Source organism: Onychomys torridus, chromosome 22 (assembly GCF_903995425.1).
Source record: "Onychomys torridus chromosome 22, mOncTor1.1, whole genome shotgun sequence".
Classification (NCBI taxonomy): domain Eukaryota; kingdom Metazoa; phylum Chordata; class Mammalia; order Rodentia; family Cricetidae; genus Onychomys; species Onychomys torridus.
The window spans coordinates 31,297,240-31,321,455 of record NC_050464.1 but is presented as its reverse complement, the minus strand read 5'-3'; the positions used below and the strand labels follow the sequence as shown (position 1 = coordinate 31,321,455).

The 24,216-nt window shown below is 44.4% G+C and overlaps 1 protein-coding gene across 1 annotated transcript in view; it reads left to right on the top strand.

Moving 5' to 3' along the window:
• Nucleotides 1–24,216, top strand: part of Tmem116 (transmembrane protein 116) — a 46,524-nt gene that overhangs the window by 5,029 nt on the left and 17,279 nt on the right. Inside the window, exons 2-3 of the mRNA XM_036172221.1 lie at nt 6,832–6,878; nt 7,765–7,828. The gene's annotated coding sequence lies outside the window, so the exon portion shown is untranslated. The remainder of the gene's footprint in view (nt 1–6,831; nt 6,879–7,764; nt 7,829–24,216) is intronic.

Below are 24,216 nucleotides of genomic sequence, written 5' to 3'. Positions count from 1 at the left end.
TGCAATTCTGCCCTAGCTGTGAGGCTTTAGGGAGGAGCTGGAGTACACAGGCTGGGAAGAACTAGGAAGGAAGCACCATCCTGGCAGCTGTGGTCCGGTTTTTATCCATGCTGGGAGCAGACCTTCCAATGTGCGTGATTTAAGGTCACCAAAGCTCCTGCTTGTTCCTTCTCATCAAGCTGTGTAAGTAACCCTAATAAACTCATTAGTTAGCTAGGGGAAACTTTGGTGGAATCAAACTTGGTTTTGTCATTAGGACCTTGTGAAAAAGGGGTAAGATGTTGTTTAGATTCCCCCCGTCCCGAAGGGTAAGAATTCTGTAGAGGGGTGTGTGTGTGTGTGTGTGTGTGTGTGTGTGTGTGTGTGTAGAAAGCTCAGAAAAACCCATTTTTGAGTTTACCTTAAAGAGAAAATGAACTACACAAATTGATAAGAGTGTAAGAGGAATCTGGGGACGAATCTCAATTGGTAGAGTGCTTTCCTAGCATGCATAAAGATCTTTTTATAAAACATTGACTTTTTGTCATTGCTCACTTTTGAGTATATGAAACTCTGGGTACATCCCATCTATAGCACTACATAAACCTGATGTGGTGGCACATACCTGTATCTCAGCACTGGGGAAATAGAGGCAGAAGATCAGAAGTTCAAGGTCATCCTTGACTATGGAGCTAGTTTAAGATCAACCTGGGATACAACACATGAAACCTGCCTTAAAAATAATTAAATTTAAACAAGGCCAGCCTAGGCTGTAGAGTGAGTTCCAGAACAGCCAAGGCTATACAAAGAAGCCCTGTTTTGAAAAACCTAAAAGAAAAATTTTTTAAATTAATTTTAGCCAAGCAGTGGTGGCATACACCTTTAATCCCAGCACTCGGGAGGCAGAGGCAGGCGGATCTCTGTGAGTTCGAGGACAGCCTAGTCTACAGAGCGAGATCCAGGAAAGGCGCAAAGCTACACAGAGAAACCCTGTCTTGAAAAAACAAAAAAAAATTTAATTTTAAGAGGGAAAATTGCTTTTGGCTCAAGTAGACTCTAAGTAAAAAGAGTGATGTCTCTTCAAGGCCAGCCTGGGCTACCAAGTGAGTTTCAGGAAAGGCACAAAGCTACACAGAGAAACCCTGTCTTGAAAAACCAAGAAAAAAAAAAGTGATGTCTTGCTACTGAGAAGGGTGTGGGGAGTGCAGTGGATTACAGGCTTTCGTATGGGAAGTAGAAACAGGTAAGTTCTCAAAAGAAAGCTCAGTGCAGCTGGGAAATGACTGAAAGGGATAGATACAGAAATGGCTGCTTTAGGCAACTAAAGTTTAGGGGATGAGTGCCTTGGTGGGAGGGAATTCTCAAAATGGTAAGATAGTTTGAAGTTAGGAGAGTGTCTTGAAAACCAACTTGAAATTTTCTGTTCTGTCTTACAGTCAATAAGGAACTATTAAGAAAATGGCAAACTCTTGGGCTAGGTTGGTGGCACACGCCTTTAATTAATGCCAGCACTTGGAAGGCAGAGGCATGTAGATATGGGTAAGTTCAAGGCAAGCCTGGCCTACAAAGCAAGTTCCAGGACAGCCAGGGCTACACAGGAACCCATCTGTTAGGAAAAAGAAAAAGAAAAAATTGAAAACTTTTTATGAAACATTGACTTTTTGACATTGCTCACTTTTGAGTATATGAATACTCTGGGTACACCCCATTAGAATGGTTATCCAGAAATGCTTTTCTGGTTGTGGTTAGTATAGAAGTAGGCTTAACATTTTTTCCCTTTTCATAAGTGTATATGTATGAGAGAGAGAGGAGATGGGGGAGGGTAGGCATGGGGTGTGCATGTGGAGGCCTGATGTCAGCCATCTCTATCCTATTCAGTGAGGCAGGGCTCCATGATATGGCCAGTCTTGCTAATCAGCTTGCTCTAAAGAGTCTCTGTGTCCATCTGCTGTAACTACAGGCAGGCTGGCACGCACACCTGGCATTTAGGTGGGTTCTGGGACTCTGAACATTAGTTATTAGGATTGTACAGCAAGCTCTTTACCTACTGAGACTTCGTCTCAGCTCTAGAAGTAGATTTTTTGTTTTGTTTTTTTTGTGAGACAGAGTATCATGGTGTAGCTCTGGATATCTTGGAGCTCACTATGTAGACCAGGCTGGCTTCACACTCACAGAGAACCCAGAGATCTGCTTGCCTCTCTATCAAAGTTTGAGAGTAAAGACATGTACCACTTCACGAAGGTAGAATTAAGTTTTGGAAGAAGTGAAGGAAGTAGATTGGTTGGAGGTGGCGGATTGGCACCTCTACTCTGAATTGCATTGCAAAAGCATTTGTTTTAGTTGCTTTGAGTGATGTCCTGATGGGAAAAATCTGAAGGCTCACCCTGGCTATTCATGGAGGTCAAAAGGAGGAGGCATACTAAGGGGTGCTAAATGCAGAGAGTGGAGTGCCCTCGTGATACACGGTTTCATCTCCTGGGGGGGTGATGGGTGCAGTTTTGTGGGTCTCCTTAAGTTTGGGGTTGCAGTGTTGTTTCACTGACTTTCCTAGTAGCTATGCGGCTGTGGAAATGAATGTGTTTGAAATGGGGATAATTGCAGTCATTGCTAAATGTTTGGGGTTTTTGGTGGTGGTGGTTGTGGTGGTTTGAATAAAGATGGTCCCTATAGGCTCATAGGGAGTGTCACTATTAGGAGGTGTGATGTTGTTGGAGGAAGTCTATTCCTGATGCCTTTGGATCCAGATGTAGACCTCTCAGCTACCCTCCAATACCACGTATACCTGAGTGCCACCATGCTTCCCACCATGGTGACAGTAAAAACCCTAACTGAGACAGTGGTGGTTTGCTTGGGTTTTGTTTTTTTTTTTTTTTTTTTTTTTTTTTTTTTTGAGGGATTCTATTGGTTGAAGTGCTGACAGTGACTGTGGGGAGGGTCCTGGTGCAGAATAACACATTGACTGTCCAGGGTGAGATGGATCACTGCCTGGGCCTCATTCATGCTGATTCAGAACGAGGAGGCAAAAAATGCACACGGACAGACACCTTATGGTTTTGTCCACAGGTCAGGTCTACCCAGAGTCCCCATGCTGTAAAGACTCTTGTGACCCCAGTGAACTCTACAGGAATCAGAGAGCACATCCCGACCAAATTATATGGGTCCTGCTGGGAAACCAGGCTGACATCTCCTTGGAGAGCACTGAGCTGTAGCCCAGCTAGGAGACTGACCTGTTCATGCACCATGTCAAAGGCACAAACAGCTTATGCCCAGTTTTCACCAGTGGCAGAAGTCAGGTCCAGGCTCCTGGAAACAAGCCTGCTTGAGCCTTGGAAGGGAGGTAGCTGAAGAATGCTGCTTCTCAACTGTGTTACTGAAGCACGTGGGTATAGATGGTGGCCAGGGTTTATTTGTGCAAGAAATTACCTTAAGGATAACACTGCTTAGTCTAAAGTGTTGTTTTTTGAGACAGGATTTTTATATAGGTAATCCTGGATTTCCTGGAACTCACTGTGTAGACCTGGCTAGCTTCGAACTCACAGATATATTCCTGCCTCTGCCTCTGCCTCCAGAGTAATAGGTTTAAGGTGTAGGCCACTATGCCTGGAAAAGTTTGTTAGTTTTATATCATGAAATTTCTCACCAGCTACTCTGTCCAAATCCCATATACACTCAATATAGTTATTCTGTCCAAAGAGAACATGTTAGCCTGGTATGACTTTTTTAATACCTTCCTGTATGGTGGCAGTACACACATTTAATCCCAGCACTTTGGAGGCAGAAGTAGGCAGATCTCTGTGAGTTCAAAGCCAGCCTGGTCTCAAAGTAAGTTCCAGGACAGCAAGGACTATACAGAGAAACCCTGTCTTGAAAAAAACAAAACAAAACAAAAATTGTTGAAAGGATTAAAAAAGGACATGTTAACCTATGTCTTAGTTAGAGTTTCTATTGCTGTGAAGAGACACCATGACCAAGGCATCTCCTGTAAAGAAAACATTTACTTGAGGTAGTGGCTTACAGTTTCAGAGATTTTGTCCATTATGATCATGGCAGGACATGACAGCATGCAGACAGACATGGTGCTGGCTACATCTTGATCCACAGACAACAGGAAGCAAACTGTGACAGTGGGAGTAGCTTGAGCATAGGAGACCTCAGAGCCCACCTCCACAGCGACACACTTCCTCCAACAAGGCCACACCTACTTCAACAAGGCCACACCTCCTAATAGTGCCACTCCCTTTGGGGGCCATTTTCTTTCAAACCACCACATTCCGCACCCTATGAGATTAGGGGACTCAATTACATTCAAACTACCATGGCATTTATCTTTATACACAGAAACCACTTAAAAGACAGCCATTATTACTATTGTAAAGACCCAGGCTGGGTATTGTGGCTCATTTTGAAATTTCAGCACTCTGGAAGCAGAGGAATTGTTACAAATTCAAGGCCATCCTAGGCTACATAGTAAGTTCAGGTCTGCAGGGCTGCAATCAAGTGAGATCCTATTTCCAAACAAGAACAAAAATACCAACATCAACAAAACAACATATACATTTGTTAGAAATTTAGAGAATTCCTGTTTTGTAGATTGATATGTAATATACGTGCTGTGCCCATCATGGTCATTGAAGGTACATGTACCTGAACTTGTGATAGAGGTTTTTAGAAAAAAGAATGGGGATGGGATGGGGCAGCTGTCTGGCATGCACAAGCTCCTGGTTTCAATCTCAGAACCACACAAGAAGATACACACAAATCAACAGAAGCACTTAAACACAGAAGCAGAAACGGAATATGACTGATTTCATTGAGTTTGGGTTAGCCTTGTAGCAAAAGAAGGCAAAGTTCTATTTGCAAAGGGACTCTAAGGAGAAAGTGCTCATGCACATGCACACACACAGGCACATATAGACACACATGTGCACACACACACATATACATATGTGTATGCACACACAGGCACACATGCATTCATGCAGGAAGGTGGCATAGACGCTTTAGCAATATGTCAAAGGGAAAAGTTCTCTGAACAATCTGAGATTTGTCTTGAGGAACAGAAGAGTCTTTTGTCCGAGAGCATTTTCTTATCACTCAGTGACACTGTCACTAGTCTCCACACCCTCAGGAGGTGGACAAGATTAGAGACCTCCAAATGTTCCCAAGACTCTTCCTCACTGATCTTTACTTGTTTAAGACAAGTTAGTAAATGAAATCTTCTACCTAACCACATCTGGTCTTCCATGCTAGACTATACTCTCACTGTGATGTGAACACCATTCATTTAAATCATTCCAGCCATGCAAGTGTTCATGACAGTCCTCAAGAGCTGGGACAGTGGTCAGCATGCATGTGTGACATTTGGCAGGCTCTGGGCTCAGTCCCTAGCACTTAGACACACAAAAGAGATGTTTGCAGAACATGGGAAAGTATAGTTAAAGCAGTGAGTGTTCTGTGCTTCCTCTCCCCCAGGCTCTGTCAGACTCCCCACCCCCCCAGATGCTGCCCACATGCTGTTCTCTACATCATTGCTCTATTCAGACTGTTTCTTGGTGCTCACACCATTTCCCCACTGTGTTCTAAGCTCCTAGAAGCCTCCATCTAGATTGTGTTTATCTTTGTGTGACTCATAACACATTGATTTATACAAAATTGGTTACACTTAAGTGTGCTGAGTAAATGGACATGATATAAAATAGTATTTAATATGTTAATTTTGAATATGACAAACATTAATAACCTCTCACTGGGCAGTGGTGGTAATGTTGCACGCCTTTAATCCCAGCACTCGGGAGGCAGAGGCAGGTGGATCTCTGTGAGTTTAGGCCAGCTTGGTCTACAAAGTGAGTTCTAGGGCAGCCAGGGCTACACAGAGAAACCCTGCCTCAAAAAAACCAAAAAAGAAAAACAAAACAAAACAAAATCTCTTCTCATCATTAATGGAATGATCCATCTTTCTCATCATTCTATCCCCAATCAGGGATACGTTCTAACAGGCTTCTGTTTTACCCCATTTGTTTCTCTTCCCTTTTCCTGTTCTATTTATCTTTTGCAACTTTATTATTTTTTTTTAACTATGAAATACTCTCTCTGCTTTTTATTACTCCAGCCTCTTGCTCCGTCTTAAACTTTCTAATGTTTCTTACGACTTGGTTTCTTCTGGCGCCTGCTGTTTCTGTTTTGTCCTTCTCCTTGGCCCTTCCACCTCCTGCCCTTAAGGTAAGGGCAGGATTAGATGAGGTGGAGCCCAGCTGAGGCAGGGGTGGAGCTACCTGTTGGGAGCCTGGCTGAGAAGGGCCTGGGCTGGAGGTCGCTGGGACTGGAGTCCTTATGGCCGCCCCGCTGGAGACCAGCCCTCTGGAAGGCAGATGGGACCCTGTAAGGTCAAAGCTGGCCGTCCTCCCCTCCTGCCCCTTTCTTCCTCTGTTCTGTGTTTTACCCACAGGGCTGCTCTCCACACCAGTACCTTCCTCCCTTCGTCATTCCTCCTGTTCTGTCCTTTTAACTTTCTGTCAGTCACCTTCACTTAGCATTCATCATCTGTCTGTTCTCCCTGAAACCTGAGCCCCCCCACCCCCATCATTTTGTTCTTGTGATTTTGTCAACTTTGTGTTCTTATCAAGTCACTTCCCACTCAGGGCTCTGTTTCCTTTCAATTTTGACTTTTATAAGGAGTTGGGTTGAGGGCAGCAAGGTCCTGCCTTCCCATAGCTCTGCTCAGATTTCACTCCTTCCTAGACCTGGAGTGGGTTTGAAGGTCCGTGCTGCAGAGATTGGTTAATAAACACCAAAACAGAAGTCAGATTGAACATTAAATGTAGGAGATTGACTTTTCTCTCTCTTTCTGTTTAGTTTTTTCCTGCAATACAGTGGATACAATTTGCCACGGCTACTCTCAGGTATGGTTTTCAGTCTCCTATCACGTGACTGTTGGGATTGCATGAGCAAACAGGAGAGCTGTACAGCTTTCTACAGCTTGTACTGAAGGGTTGCATTTGACGTTTTGGTTAGAAATTCTTTCCTATGTTGATATTTTCTCAGTAGTAAAAGGTACAGGGACTGGGAAGACGGCTTAATGGATAAAGTGCTTGCTTCCTAAGCCTGAGAAGCTGAGTTGGGATCCCCAGCACTCACATGAAAAGCTGGCTCTGTTGTTACCTGCCTGTTGTCTCAGCCTTGGGAGGCAGAGACAGAGGATCTTGGGGGCTGCTGGCTAGCCAGTCCAGCTGAATCTGGGGGCTCCAGGTTCAGTGAGAGAGCCTGTCTCAAAAACTAAGGTGGGGGTGATAGAAGAGGACACTGGCATTGACCTTTGGCCTCCCTCCTCTGGTGGTTCACCACACCTACACCCCCAGTGGAAGTAAGAATTTAACAAGAAACAGAGGAAGGGCACTCATCTGCAATGCCCGCAGCCTGTCTGCAGGACTGGTGCAGGTCAGCTTCAGGCACTCACCTCAGAACTGACTGTGTTAAACACTGGGAGGAAGGTGAACATGGTTGCTCACATCTAATCCCAGCTTGCAGGACTGAAGCAGGAGGATCACTCTGAGTTTGAGGCCAGCCTGGTCTGCATAGTGGGTTCTAGGCCATCAGAGGCTACATGTGAGAGAAATTGGAATGATTCTGAGGAAACTGGCATGCCTCTAGAGAAGGATGGCATGAAAATTCACAAAGCAATTGAAATGTAAAAATATATGTGGTATATTCATATTAATTGTGCCAATAAATTATAAAAATCAGAGTCTTGCCGCTGTATTGTAATGGCCAGTGGTCTGTGTCTCTCAGTGTTATAGGTTCGAGTTCGCTTATCACTTACGCTGTGTTCCAGAACCCACACACGTCTGCAGAGGTGAGAGTGCCTTCCCATTGAGTTTGAACTACTGGTGACTTAGCCTTTGAAGTGAGTGCCAGGAAAGCACCAACCTGTGCACATTGGATAATTCTATGATTTACTAGTAATTTCCTCATAATATGTGGGAATGTTCCCCTCTGTCCACAGAACTCCCTTTTCTTCTGGGCAGGACTGTAGCTATAACCTTCCATTCCTAGAGGTTAGCTGTTAAGTGTGGCTCTCTTTGTGCTGTGAATTATTAAGATCAAGGAAGCTTCTGTCTGAAGTTTCAGGTCTGTATGGGTTTTAAGTGTGGTAAGGCCCTTTCTTCCTCTTCTTTTCTTTTTCTTTTTCTTTTTCTTTTTCTTTTTCTTTTCTTTTCTTTTCTTTTTTTTGAGTCCTGGCTGTCCTGGAATTCACTCTGTAGACTGGGCTGGCCTGGAACTCAGAGAAATCCACCTGCCTCGGCTTCCCGAATGCTGGAACTAAAGGCATTTGACACCATGGCCAGCTTAGGTGAGCTTTCTGATCTTGACTCCTGAGAACACTGGCAAGGCCAGAAGGCAGTTTCAAGACTTATCTTGAAACACACTTGTTTGCTGTCCCATCCTCCTCAGCTGTTAGTTTCATTTTGAAAAGAAAAACCATCCTTTATAAAAATAATCACCAAAATGTTCAAGTTAAAAGCCTTCCTGCTGGGCATGGTGAGACTCCAACTCAGAATAAAACACAGGCCAACCCCTCCACCCTCCACCCCAACTCATTAAGTGCTGGCATGAGTGGTCTTCTTGCCAGCTCAATAAAGATCTTAAAGGACAGGGAGCCATTATTGCTGTAATTGAGCCGGAAGCTCACAGCTAGCCACAGTGTGGTTTACTGTGTGTGCCGGGGAGGGAGCTGCTGTATCTGGAAGACCGTGAAGAATGCCATTTGGCCCATTTCACGCCTGAGGAAACTACAGACGCCCAAGATGAAGTTGCACACCAAGTAGCAGATCAGGCTTTTCAGAAGACCTGTTCTCTGGAGTCAAACAGATACAGTGTTACTGTAGTCTAGATATGTTTTCTCAGTGCTTTAAACCCTAAATATTCCTTTGACACAACCTTGTTATGAATCCCAGGTAGTCTTGTGGTAGTCCAGGTAGCTTCACATTCTTGATTCTCTGCCTTTGTCTGCTGAGCACTGCAATCACCAACCAGTTCGGCTGTACCTGGTTAATACATTTTTTCAGGTTTCAAGTCAACGTGTTAAATTCCACAGGGAAATCTGTAGAGAATAAGATGCATTTAATTCATAGATCCATTTAGAGAGAACTGACATTTTATAGTATCTCACATTCATGATCACTACATATTTCTTAGATTTTTCTCTTGTGTGTCCATAGACATTTTATTTTTTATTTTTTAATATATTTATTTATTAAAATTTTTTTCATTTTACATATCAATCCGAGTTCCCCCTCCCTCCACTTCTCCCGCCTCCTCATCTCCCTCCCACTCTACCCCCATCCACTCCTCAGAGTGGGTAAGGCCTCCCATGGTAGTCAACAAAGTCTGGCATACCAAGTTGAAGGAGAGCCTAGCCCCTCCCCATTGTATCAAGGCTGAGCAAGGTATCCCACCACAGGGAATGGGCTCCAAAAAGCCAGTTCATGCACCTGGGATAAGTCCTGGCCCTGCTGCCAGGGACCCCACAAACAGATCAAGCCACACAACTGTCACCCACATTCAGCGGGCCTAGTTTGGTCCCATGCAGGTTCCCGAGCTGTCAGTCCAGAGTCAGTGAGCTCCAACTAGCACTGGTCAGCTGACTCTGTGGGTTTCCCCATCATGATCTTGATCTTCTTCTTCATCTTTTTTTTTTTTAATGCTGTTTATTGAAGGAGGGAGGAGGTCTTAAATACAGGCTTACAGCTCAATGGGAGAACCCTGGAGGGCAGAGGTTCGCTTCTGGCTTCTGATGTGGTTTTTTTTGGTGGGGAGCTGAGGAACGAACCCCAGGCATTGCACTTGCTAGGCAAGTGCTCTACCACTGAGCTAAATCCCCAACCCCGCTTCTGATGTTTTACAATCTTGCATCTAAGCTGTTATCACCCAATATGCTGGATACACAGACAAGGAGCTTCCCTAAAGCATTCAGGAGGGTGAAATCTTGCAGGGAATTAGCAAAGGGAGGATATCAAGGTCAAGGTCAGCAAGCAAGGCAACAGTTACCCAAAATGGGAGTCAGGGACCTACAGTTCCCCCCTTTTACTAAAAAATGAGCTTCTGACTTACGTTTCGTGGGACATCAGCAGGTCACCTTACCTGTCATGGAGACACCTGTCCAGGCCACATAGGCATTCTGTCTTAGGTTGGTGAGCGCCCCCCAAACATTACCCGTCTTTGAATACTCATTATCATACAGGCTCAATCATGTGAGAGCTGCAGAGTTAACTGTTGCCAAAGATCTCACAGTGGTGCTGGACTTGCAATCAGAGTGTTTGACACAGAAAAGACCAACAGAACTCCTAACCCAACCATAGCCAGTAGGCTAAAGGCAACTGAGCCATTCCCTTCCTTAATGAGCCTTACTGCAAATTGGAATCCTTGTAAGATGGTATCCCAAAAGCAAATGGAACTTGAGTTTGTACATTTATAACTTTCAAAGCCAATCAAAATGTATATAACTATTGATTTAAATTTGTCATGCCCAATAGAATGAAAGATTATCTAACTGTAGTAGCTACTTTTGCTGCCAGGGTCTCCACTGTGCTAGCTGTAGTAATCAGTTATGAAATGGCAATCCCAGAAACAGTAATAGCAGTGGTCCTCACTGTTATCAATAGACATTTTATATTTCTTCTGTAGAATAATCAGAAAAGAGCTGGGTGCAGTGGCACATGCCTTTAGTCCCTGCACTCAGGAGGCAGAGGCAGCCTGATCTACAGAGTGAGAGCCTGTATCAAAAATTAACTAAATAATAAAATAGTGATAAACAAAACCAATTGCGAACAGGGAGGCCCAAAGATACTAAAAAGTAAGCAATCGGCCTGAGGGATGGCTCAGGGAATAAGAGTGTGTGCTGTGCAAGATTGAAAGCCCTGAGTCAGGTAAAAGGCGGGGCTTGGTGGTGTGCATGCCTGTGCCTCAGTACTGTGTAGCTGGAGACAAGAGGACCACTGGAATTGCTGGCCATCAGTCTATTTAGGATTCAGTGAAAGGCTCTGTCCCACTGAACAAGGTGGAGAGTGGTAGAGCAAGAGTCCTCCTCCTCTTTTGTCTTCATGTTCATGCAGAGGAGCACACTTCTTCCAATATGAGCACACATACATACATGCCATCCTCACACAAATGTATACAAAACCAAGAAACTGTGAAGACTTCCTCAGTGTAGTCAGAAGGCTTAAAAGGCAGCAGCATATTTTCATCCTGGCATTACTCCGGCTTTTTTTTTAAGATTTATTTATTTATTTTGTATGCAGCATGTATGACTGCAGGCCAGAAGAGGACACCAGATCTCATTACAGATGGTTGGGAGGCACCATGTGGTTGCTGGGAATTGAACTCAGGTCCTCAGGAAGAGCAGCCAGTGCTCTTCACCTCTGAGCCACCTCTCCAGCCCCTCTCCCTCTTTCTAAGTCCTCAGCTGCATCTGTAAACATGAAGTTCATGACATCATTATCTAACTTTATGTTGGCTGTGCACGGATAGCACTTACGTCATGGCTTCACTGTAAACCTTCTGTCTGTCCATTCTCTCTTTGGCCCTATAGCTGAGGAAGGAGTGTCCCTAAGGTTGAGAGTGCTGAGCTGCTCTTACTCCAGGACTTTGGAGTATAGTGGTCACAGATCCCTTCCTGTCTGGAATCTTCCTTTACAAACAATGGCAGAGGCCCTGGCAGAATGCCTCCAGCTTTCTACTCAAAGCATAAAACGTAAAGATAATTTGTAGTTCTTTCTCCTACCTACATCACTTACTGAATTAAGATTTTGTGGCTTTTGACAGATAAGACCACTCTTTTATCTGAGCTTTTCTGACCTGCTCCTGGGAATTTGCTGGCTCACAAAAGCACTTCTCTATGGAACTTCAGCAGCCCACAAGGACAGCATCTGCTATAACCTACAGACAGTCGGGGAGGTGAGCATTCCTAGACTCCACCAACACTGTGCATGGAAGGTACATTCAGATCTAAGTACTCCCAGCACTCGGGAGGCAGAAGCAGGTGGATATCCGTGAGGTAGAGGCCAGCCTGGGCTACATAGTGAGTTCCAGGCCAGCCGTGGCTGCATAGAAAGACCTGTTTCAAAAATAAAATAATGGAGACAGAGAAGAAAAAAGAAAAAAAGAAAAGCTACTGCCAGTGCTGTGAGGTGGCTCAGTGGGTAAAGGAACCTGCCACCAAGTCTGATGACCTGTGTTCAGTACCAGGATCCACATGGTGGAAGTAAAAAACTGATTCCCACAAGTTGCCCTCTGACTCCCACCCCCACTTCCACCACACATACACTATGGCCTTGTGTGCATGTATATGCTCATGGGTACAATGAGTAAATAAATAGCATTAAAAAATGGCTATTGCCAGGCTGTGGTGGCACATACCTTTAATCCCAGCACTCAAGAGGCAGAGGCAGGTGGATCTCTGTAAGTTTGAGGCCAGCCTGGGCTACAGAGCAAGTTCCAGGAAAGGCTCCAAAGCTACACAGAGAAACCCTGTCTCAAAAACAAAAACAAACAAACAAAAAAACAAAAACAAACAAACAAACAAACAAAAATCTAAAAATTAAATTAAGGGGTTGGGGATCTAGCTCAGTGGTAGAGCGCTTGCCTAGCAAGAACAAGGCCCTGGGTTCGGTCCTCAGCTCTGGAAAAAAAAAATGGCTATTGCCATGAGCACAGTGCATGCCTGTCATCCAACTCAGGAGTTGGACAAAAGAGGATCTAGAGTTTCAGACCCAGCTGGGCTACACAGAAAAACCCTGTCTCAAAAAACAAGTCCAAAAAAGCAAAACAAAATATTACTTCTAATAGAATTTTTGAAAATTCAGAAATATATAAGACAATAAAATCACCCACACATAGTCATATAAATCTTTTTCTGAGTATATTTTTAAAATGTATAAAATTGTAGATTAATTTTTTGTAATGGTCTGTTAGTCCTATTTTGACCATATTTCCATATAGTGAAATACTTTTTCTGTAACTTTGAAATGACTACATAGTTTGGTGCTGTGAGGCTATAACAAACATTGAGTTTTAAAGGCACCACTAGTTATGACATAGGGTCACATCATGCCTTCCATGAACTGTATCGGTAAGTTAACTTGTACAACACCATCAATGTGGGCTGCTGCTTCTGAATCTCTGAGACACGGTGTGAAAAGAGGAGGTTCAAATGGACATTCTCTGGAGTCTTTTACTTAAGGGGAAGTGTCTTCTCTTTCACTAGGAAAGTAACACAAGCTGAGACCATATCATCAGAAATTATCAAGAATATGAAATTCTGTGAGAAAATGTACAATGGACCTCCTGTGGCAGGTCGTAGTCAAAATGCAGATAGTCACAATGTTTTTTAAAAATTACCTTTGGAAAATATGTCTAATATTTCATATATGGAACATAGTAAACCTCTTGTTTAGAGTTGGAGGGTCCCCAACATATCTTGTATGTGTGTGTGTATATGTGTGTGTGTGTGTGTGTGTGTGTGCGCGCGCGCGCGCACGCGCGCACACGCAAGCATACGTGTATCTGTGTATGTGCACAGCCATGTATAGATGTGTGTGTGCATACGGATGCATATTCCCAATCTAAAAATATCCTAAATCTTTTTTGTTGTTGTTGTTGTTTTTTGTTTTTTTTTGAAGACAGGGTTTCTTTGTGTAGCCCTGACTGTCCTAGAACTAGCTCTATAGACCAGGCTGGCCTGGAACTCACAGAGATCCACCTGCCTCTGCCTTCCTAGTGCTGGGATTAAAGGCATGTGCTACCACTGCACAGCAGATATCTCAGATCTGAAACACTACCATCTAGTTCAGACATGGGATAACACAACCTGTCATGTGTGACTGGCACTATGAAATCGGTGTATTTACATGTCATGAATCATGGAGGGCTTTAACTATTTTAGAGAGATACTTTGTTCAACCCTGCCAATAACCACTAGTTAAGTAGAGCCAAGGTCATATTTTTTCAGATGAAGAGCTATTACAGTCTTTGAAATTAGAAACAACAACAACAAACACTCATTGAAGGGACTGGGAGGAAGGTTCAGTTGGTAAAGTGTCTGCCACACAAGTATGAGGACCTGATATGGGGTCCCCAGTACCTATGGAAATGTTGAGTGCAGTGGTGCACACCTGTAATCCAGTGCTGGAGAGGTATAAAGACAGATGGATCTCTGGGACTTGCTGATCAGTTGGCCTAACCTAATTGGTGAGCCTCATGGCCCAGTGAGAGACTTTACCTCAAAAAATAACATAGAGCTTAATCAAGGTAGACACTTGAAGTTGACTTCTGGCCTCCACATGCACCTGTGTGCACACTCGTGCATCTGCACACACACATGCTCATGCCCATACCAAACACACATTCACACCATAGAGTAACCACAATCAGATCAAATGTTCAGTTGAATTTATTAAAACATAAGTCAGCTTTAGCCAGGTGGTGGTGGCGCATGCCTGTAATCCCAGCACTCGGGAGGCAGAGGCAGGTGGATCTCTGTGAGTTCGAGGCCAGCCTGGTCTACAGAGCTAGTCCAGGACAGGCTCCAAAGCTACACAGAGAAACCCTGTCTCGAAAAACCAAAAAAAAAAAAAGGTCAGCTTTGGGTTTCTGGACTTGACTAACTTTGACTCTGGGCAGTTACTTCATTTCTCTGAGCCTCAGTGTCCCTGTCTGCTAAATGGCTGGCTTGGTATAGATGTGACTAGTGTCCCTTTTCTCCCTCACAGCTGCGTTGAGCTATCTCTGCAGTAGATACATACTTTACTGTGTGTGTTGTGTGTGTAGGTAGACGGTCTTATCAGTGTGACTGTATGTGTGTCTTCATTCATCACTTCCCTCATTGCTTCCACAACACACTGACAAAGGCACCTTAGAGCAGGAGGGTTGATCTGTGCTCACAGTCTGAAGGTGCAGTCCAAAGGCGTGGTGGCGGGGCGTGGTGGCAGGGCATGGTGGGATAGTTGCTCACGTTGCACCTCTCAGGAAACAGACGAACGCTGGAGCTAGTTTGCGTTCTTCCTTTGATGCAGTCCAGGGCTCCAGCCATGGGAGGGATGGTGCTGCTGCTCACGTTTAGGTCAAGTCTTCCTACCTCAGCTAACCCAGTCTAGAGAGCCCCAACCTGACATGCCTAGAAGCTCGTCTCATAAGTGAGGCTGGATCCTGTCAAGTTGGCATCAGTACTAGCTAGCCATCACTCATAAAATCATCAGGGTAATTGAGAAAGCAAAGCATTTCTGTTTCCATCACCCTCAAAACCACTGCATTGTGTTGTCCACTGGCTATAGGAGTTACAGTGGCCACTCTGGAATGTTGCTTTACCCCATGGAGTATATGTGTGTTACCACGGCCCACTGAGTATTGCTTTCCCCTGTGGAGGATGTGTGTTACCGTGGCCATTCTGAACGTATGTATAAGATGTTTTCTATTGGTCTTTCCTAGAGTCCTCTTCCTGATCTTTTCACATTTTCCTGGTAATTACATGTCCTGTAGTTTAGGATTGTATCTCTGATGTTGTCACGCAGGTTCTGGATCCTTCCATAAGTTTCTGGAGATTAAGTCAAGAATGGTAATTGTGTCTCGTCACATATGTGCTCAACCTCAGTCCAGTTCTCTGTGCCTTCATGTCTGGATTAGCCCATTCAGGCATGCAAGAGGTGCATGCTAAGCTGAGACCTGTATGTCTTTATAACAAAGCCAAAGCTCCCTGGTCCTCTCACTCTGGCATTCCCTCCAGAACATCCTGCTTCCCAGGGACTTTGTCTGAGTTGTGCGTGCTATTGAGGAGCAGCGGTGAGTAGGGTGTGGTCACTTTTGTGTCTCTGTGACCAGAGTACCTGACAGGAAGGAAGAAGGGAAGCTGTATTTTGGGTTCAAGATTGCTTGTGTTGGCAGCAGGGGCGTGAACTAGGTGACACCATGTCCAGAGATGCAGGCTGGTGGCCCCCTGGCTTCCTCCCTGTCCCTTCTCCTCCCATGCGTGCCCATGGGACGATGAGGAACACAGGTAGAGAGAGTTCACTCACTCCCACGTGATTGTGCAGCCAACAGATACCCACCCCAACTTCCACATGAGACACACACTGTGACAGTGGGGAGAGCAAGGAGGGGAGGTGAGAGATGACCTTCCACACAGCGATGACCTTCCGCACAGCTCACTTCACCACCTCTGACTTCCTTCAGCCCCGCCCCGATGCTCCTCACTCTCCAGTCTTCTCAGACTGGCGTTTTGTGATTGTGTTCTGTGCGTGTGTCCGGTGCGCATGTGCACGTGCTGCAGTGCAATTGTGGAACCCAGGACAGTTTTCAGGAGTCGGGTCCTGTCTTCTTACACAGAACATGGGAGCGGCGGGAATGGAGCTGGAGGGCAGCTTGTTCTCAGAGTGGCAGGGGTATAGTGTTCCTTCCCTTCCTCCTTCCATCCCTGCCCTGTCTTAGTCAGTGTTCTGTTGCTGTGAAGAGACACCAAGACCACGACAACTCCTTTGAAAGAAAGCATTTAACTGGGGCTGGCTGATAGTTTCATAGGCGTAGTCCATTATCAGCATGGCAGGACATGGCGATATGCAGGCAGACATGGTGCTGGGGAGGGAGCTAAGAGTTCTACATCCAGATCCGAAGGCAGCAGGAACAGAGACACTGGGCCTGGCTTGAGCATTTTTTGTTTATTTGTTTTGTTTTGTTTCAAAAGGGTTTCTCTGTGTTGCCCTGCTGTTCTGGAACTCCCTTGGTAGACCAGGCCTCCCTCGAACTCAGAGATCACCTGCCTCTGGGATTAAAGGCATGTACCACCACCTCCCAGCTGAGCATTTGAAACCTCTAAGTCCTCCCCGTGATATACTTCCTCCACCAAGGCCACACCTACTGCTGTAAGCCCCACCTCCTAATAGTGCCACTCCCTATGGGGCCATTTATTTGGTTTTTTTTGTGTGTGTGTTTTCAAAATAGGTTTCTCTGTGTAACAGCCCTGGCTGTCCTGGAGCTTGCTTTCTAGACCAGGCTGACTTTGAACTCACAGAGATCCACCTACCAAAGCAGTTCCACTTCTGGGAACTGCTGCTTTTCTAGGAAAGCTGTGTGACATGCCAAGGAGCACAGTGGTTCCTAGGCTTCATCATTTTGCAGATGAATAAAAATAAAATCCATGGGAGGTGATATAATGTTCTTTACTTTTTATTTTGGTGAATTAAGAAAATTTTAAAAAGCTGGGGTTGGGGATTTAGCTCAGTGTTCGAGTGCTTGCCTGGCAAGCACAAGGCCCTGGGTTCGATCCTCAGCTTAAAAAAAAAAAAAAAAAAAAAAAAAAGGGCAGGGCTGGGGATTTAGCTCAGTGGTAGAGTGCTAGGCCCTGGGTTCGGTCCTCAGCTCTGGCAAAAAAAAAAAAAAAGAAAGAAAATAGTGGCAATGGAGTTTTTTTGTTTGCTTTTAATACATTCATGTCTACAGCAAATGAGAAACTGCATTGGTAGCCTTGGTAGCCAGTCATAGTAGCACACACCTTTTATCCCTGCTCTTGGGAGACAGAGGCAGGTAGATCTCTCTGAGTTCAAGACCAGGCTGGTCTACAGAGTGAGTTCCAGGACAGCTCGGGCTACACAGAGAGACCCATCCCAAAAGACAGAAATTAATTTTTTAAAAAGATTTATTTATTTATTATGTATACAGTATTCTGTCTGCAAGTATCCCTGCAGACCAGAAGAGGGCAGCAGATCTCATTACAGATGGTTGTGAGCCACTATGTGGTTGCTGGGAATTGAACTCAGGACCCCTGGAAGAGTAAGCAGTGCTCTTAACCTCTGAGCCACCTCTCCAGCCTCCTTTTTTTTTTTTTTCCATTTTTTCGAGACAGGGTTTCTCTGTGTAGCTTTGCGCCTTTTTCCTGGAACTCACTTGGTAGCCCAGGCTGGCCTCGAACTCACAGAGATCCACCTGCCTCTGCCTCCCGAGTGCTGGGATTACATGCGTGTGCCACTACTACTGCCTGGCCAGAAATTAAATTTTTTTTAAAAAAAACCTTCATAATGACAAGTAGCCATGTACTTTTTAGTCTAAAACCTCTGAGTCATAGTTTTCTCACTTAAAACAGGAATTAGGGTAAAGGTGAAGACCAAATTAGGCAAAAGTTGAAGAGTACTTGCTCACAGTTGATGTGAATTACCATATTTTGGGAGTTTAAAAAAAGACTCACTGGCAGGTTTGATGTTCTTCACATGCTTAGTGGTCTGTTGCTTTCTCTGTCACTGGAGAGCATGTTTTAGTTGGAGCGTCTCACTAGATCTCATGATCTTTGTTTGTGACTGTGTTCTCAGTGCCTGTCTGACCCCTGGGGCTCACTCTCCTAACCCTACATTTTACAATGGTTTGTATACAGGTCTCTGCAAACAGTAGAGCCAGCAGACTGCTGGTCCTTGACAGGCAAGAAGGGAACCCAGTTCAGCACACCTCAGTAGTCAGTGCTGGTTCAAACTTCTAGAGTCTGACCTCAGACAGTTTATTTTAGCCATATTTAAGCATGGCACCATCTTGAAAAAGAGTTTTCTAATGATAATTAACTCAATCCTGTATGTTTAAAAGCTAAAGACATATTTACATTGAAATTCATTACAAAGTACATATGGCCTCTTTCTTAAAAGACAAGTTTTCTGACTCAGAAACTTAGGGTTTTGTTTTTTGTTTTTGTTTTTTTTAAGATTTATTTATTTATTATGCATACAGCATGTATGACTGCAGGCCAGAGGAGGGCACCAGATGTCATTACAGATGGTTGTGAGCCACCATGTGGTTGCTGGGAATTGAACTCAGGACCTCTGGAAGAGCAGTCAGTGCTCTTAACCTCTGATCTCTCCAGCCTGAAACTTAGGGTTTTTATTGCTGTGAAGAGACACCATTTGGACCATGGCAACTCTTTCTATTTATTTATTTTATTTTATTTTGTTCGTGTTTGCCCAAATGTATATCTGTGTGAGGCTGTTGGATCCTGGAGTTACAGATACTTGTGAGCTGCCTTGTGGATATTGGGAATTGAACCCGAGTCCTCTGGAAGATCAGTCAGTGCTCTTAACTGCTGAACAATCTCTCCAGCCCCCCACCCCCCCCCCCTTTTTGGCCATAACAATTCTTTTAAAGGAAAACATTTAATTTGGATGGCTTACTCACAGTTTCAGAGGTTCAGTCTGTTATAACCATGATGGTGAGCGTGGCAGCATGCAGGCAGACATGGAGCTGATAGCTGAGAGTCCTATGTCTTTCAGGCAACAGGAAGTCAGCTGAGACACTGGGCAGTATCCTGAGCATAGGAAACTTCAAAGCCCACCCCCACAGTGACATACTTCCTCTAACAAGGCCACACCTACTCCAACAAAGCCACACCTCCTAATAGTGCCATTCCCTGTGAGATTATGGGGGCCAGTTACATGCAAACTACCACAGAAACAATGCTCAAGAGAAAGGGCCTAGGGAGAAAGACTGAGTTAGTCGTGGCCTGGCCCTACAGATAACATAGAAGTTACCTAGGTTGTTACAAAGTAGAAGTGACATCTCCCACAAATACGGGTTTATGACTAAGAAACAATGTTCAAGATAAAGGTCTTAAGAAGAAAATGGAAGGCCGGGCGGTGGTGGCGCACGCCTTTAATCCCAGCACTTGGGAGGCAGAGCCAGGCGGATCTCTGTGAGTTCGAGGCCAGCCTGGGCTACCAAGTGAGTTCCAGGAAAAAGGCTCAAAGCTACACAGAGAAACCCTGTTTCGAAAAACCAAAAAAAAACAAAAACAAAAACAAAAAAAAAAAACAAAAAATAAGAAGACGACAAACAGAGCTAGACATGTGGTTAATTACTTCTCTTCAGTGTCGAGAATGTGAACATTGCTAGGGCTGGGGTGAGGTAGGGTGTGGGAGGGGTGCTGCACACCTTTAATCCCAGCACTTGGGAGGCAGAAGCAGGTGAATCTCTGAGTTCTAGGCCAGCCTGGTCTACAAAGTGAGTTCCTGGGCAGCCAGGGCTGCACAGAGAAACCCTGTCTCAAAAATTAAAAAAAAAGAAAAAAGAAAAAGATTAACTACAGCAATCAACGATTCTGACACTACTTTTCAAGCTTTTTACAGATTTTTAAAGTTTTTAACCTTTTATAAATTTTATTTTTTGGTCTTTTCGAAACAGGGTTTCTCCTCACCTGGAACTCCCTGTTGGGGTAGGAGCTCCACCTCAACCCCTGGCACCCTAGCACCCCTATACCCAAAGAATCTGGAATGTTTGGAAGGAGTCTGGTGGAAGATCCACCTCAACTCCCCTCTCCCATCTCTTTCCTTAAATCTGCCCCTTCAAGTCCTCCAAACACAGCTCTCCCCCAGAGAGGTTCAAGACCACTTCCACAGAGTATATAAGTGGCATCTCCGAAAAAGACACATGGGTTTCCAGTCTCTCTTCCCATCTCCTCTCTGGGGAGCCAGAGAACTACCCGGGAATGCTTTACCCATTAAACCAGGGCTTTTATAATTTGGTCTGATTTGCTTTAATTTGGATTGCTGCATCAGTGGAGAGGCTTATCATCAGAAAAAAACTTATCACTCCCTATGTAGACCAGGCTAGCCTTGAACTCAGAGATCCACTTGCCTATGCCTCCCAAGTCCTGGGATTAAAGATGTGCACCATTTACCACCCAGCCAAGTTTTTTATTTTTTTTTTTTATTTTTTTTTTAAAGCTGAGGATCGAACTCAGGGCCTTGTGCTTGCTAGGCAAGAGCTCTACCACTGAGCTAAATCCCCAACCCCAAGTTTTTAATTTTTTAAAATTAATCAATTTTTTCCCAGCCCAATCAGTTTCCTCCCCTTCTCTTTACTTATGAGAACATAAAGGAACGTTTATTGTGCCTGAGTCCCTTGAGGAATCTGTTTCATGATATCCTGGCTCCCTCTTCTGGCTTTATGTGATTACCTATTGTTCATATGTGTGTATTCTCACCCTAACACAGGTTGGAATGAAACTCAGTGTGTATCCCAGGTCAATTTTTTCCCACTCATAGTAATCCTCCTGCCTCAACCTCTCAAGCACTAGGTTTACAGGCATAAACCATCATACTGGCTTACCTGTCTCTCCTCCTCTTCATCCTCTTTATTTTCTTCCTCATCCTCTTCCCTCTTTTGGATGTGTGTTTGTTTGCCTCTGTGTGTGTGTCTTTGTGTGTGTTTGCACAAATGTGTATGCATGTGTGTGGTGTATATATGAGTGTGTGTGCACATGCATGCGTGTAAGTGTGTGTACACAAGCATATAAGTGGTGTGTGTATGTGTGTGAGAGTGTGGTATATGCATGCATGCTCATGTGTGCATGCATGTGCATATGTATGTTCATGCTGTGGAGAGAGTGTGTGTACAGAAAAAGGCTTTCTATGTCTTCAAATCTTGTTCTCCACCCCGTTCTTTTGAGACAGCTTCTTTCACTGAACTTGATAAAGTTTCTGCTAATTTTTTTTAACCATGATTGATTTCTGATTAGGTACCATTTCTATAACAAAGGGAAATTTACAACCAGCCATTAGGCCTGGGTCAGTGCAAGGTTATTATTGTCATTAAGTCTTTAACAGGTAAAGCATAATGCAGGCAGGTAGGCAAGATGACCCTGGGCAATAACTGTTTGAAAAGAACAGCACTACTTGGTGTAAGTAACTCTGGCAATATCTTCACTCTGTAAGTCTCACATCTGCCTAAGTGGCCAGACTTGGAGTCTACTGTCTTTGTTTAAATCATTCAAAGTGTAACTGGAGGCCAGGACCCGTGAGAGATTGAAGGAAAGCGGTGTGTGTGGAGCTATAAGACTTGGGCCTGTGTAGGATGGTACAGTTCTCTGAAGCTGTTTTTCCTTGTGTATCAGCCAAAACTAGTAGTTAATAAGTTTTCCATACCCTGATAATAGATTTCTTCGCTGACATTGTAAGCCAGATCAAGCTGAACTGAAAGAATAAAGGAGCAGGTTTATCTGAGCAAAGCAATGCCCACATGAGTTCCCCAACCCCAGAGATGTGTGGTGTATGTGCAGGAGAAGTCACACACTGGAACTAAAGCAGGGAGCTTATATAGCCTGTAGTGAGGGGTGATGACATGTCCCCACAGGCTGGGTCTGTACCCCAATATGGTCAAAAGTTGGAATGCAACTTTGGGAGGAGCTGCCATAGCCACCAAGAATGTGGAACTGGGCTTTTTTGAGTCTTTTCTTTCTTGGAGAGTCTCTGAGAGGGTGAGATTTGGAGAAAGAGAGGGAGACAGGAATTGGGCTTTCTGGGTCAAGCAGAAATGAGCTAGAAGTTCCAGCCGAACAGTAATCATTTTAAAGGGTTTTTCCTTTATTAATCTCTAAATGTGTGCAGTGATTTCTCATGATTTCTCACTGGGAAAGCATATTAATTCTGTCACAGACTTAGGATGTTGTTAAACTCAGGACTGCCCTGTCTACTTCCCAAGTGCTGGGGTGACAGGCATGACACCCGGAAATCTTTGTTTTTATGAGCCAAAATTTTTATTTATTCATTTCTGGCACTTGAAGTACTCTTTGATGACATCCTTGGCCTGAGATTCTTTGCCATAGTCCTTACCCACTCCACACCTGCAACCAACCACTTTCCGTGTTCTCCTCTCGATCAGTTTTACAGAGGCCTGCCCATTCCCTAGCTTCTTGTTGTTGTCAACCTTAACTGGTTGATGTGGTGCTCAGCACATAGTAGTGCCTCCACCGACTTGACAAACCTTTGGTTTTTAAAACATGTTTTGTTGTTTATTTTATTTTTTTAGCCCAGAAGATCCTTCTCTAGGTCAGCAAAAGGGAAAACAAATGACCAGGTCACATTTCACATGTTACTCTAGATGTTATTTTTTTTTAAAAAAGAAGTGAGCAGGGTAGCGCATGCCTTTAATCCCAGCACTCAGCGGGCAGGGACTGGCAGATCTCTGTGAGTTCAGGCCAGTCAGACTTACATAGTGAGACTCTTGCAAACAACAACAACAGAAAAGACATGAAAGCAGTATGCCTTAGGCAGAAATTGTACTTCAGATTTTGAATTTTGGTTGTTTCCAAGGCTGGCAATATGCAATACTAAACTCTCAGGATCCATGTCAACTACAGCTCCCTCCCAGTCAGCCACACACACAGTCTCAAGGGCAAAACAGCCAGACTCCAGTGTACTGTATTGTTACACTACAATGCTCAGGGATAGTTTCAGCTTGCAGTGGGTCTGTTGTTAGAACATTGTATAATAAAGAGCATCTTTGTAGCTTCACTTCTCATGTTGTACTGTTCTTACACATACTACTGTACACATGTACACATTACAAACCAACAGTACAGTGCATGTTTTATGGAGTTTATATTTGTTTGTTTAGTTGGTTTTTAGTTTTTGAGACAGGGTTTCTCTGTGTAGCCAAGGCTGTCCTGGAACTCACTCTATAGACCAGGCTGGCCTGGAACTCAGGGATCTGCCTGCCTCTGCCTCCTGAGTGCTGGGATTAAAGGCGTGCACTACCATAACCTGGCTTATAATGTGTTCTTAAAGAAGCTAGGAAAAAGGCAGCATGGCGTCCTCTCGCTTGCCTCCCACTGAAGTCTCTACAGAAAGATTTTGCGAGCGATTAAGGCAAGTTCCAAGCGATGCTGACCGAAAGTACCTTCAGGACTGGGCCAGGGAAGAATTCAAAAGAAACAAAAGTGCCACAGAAGAGGATGCAATCTGTACGATGATCACTCAAGACAGTCTGCAGCTAAAGGAAGTAGAAGACATTGGCTTTAGTAAAATCTAAACTGGAAGGTTTTCAGATCTCCATGCATTTTTGCACAGGCTCACAGCTACCGTCACGAAGCACCAGTAGCACATGGAAAGATGATCACACTAATCATGAATGCTCCTCAAGGCATTAACATTTCCACTGCAGTAGCTGTAATTACAAAGTGAACTGACATGAAGATGGGACCTTGGAACCTACATTGCTCGGGTGAAGGTAGACTATCAGCAGCCACTTTGGAAACAGACTCTTAGTTCTTGAAAAGGTAACAAGATGGGGTTGTAACAAACGCGTCTATGGTGAAGGTTCTTGCGGCCAAGAACCTGAGTTTGACCCCTGGGACCCACATGGTGGAAGGAGAAACCACCACAGAAAGTTGCCCACTGACCTCCACACAGGCACTGTGGCACATAAACAAAAACCAAAAAAAAAAAA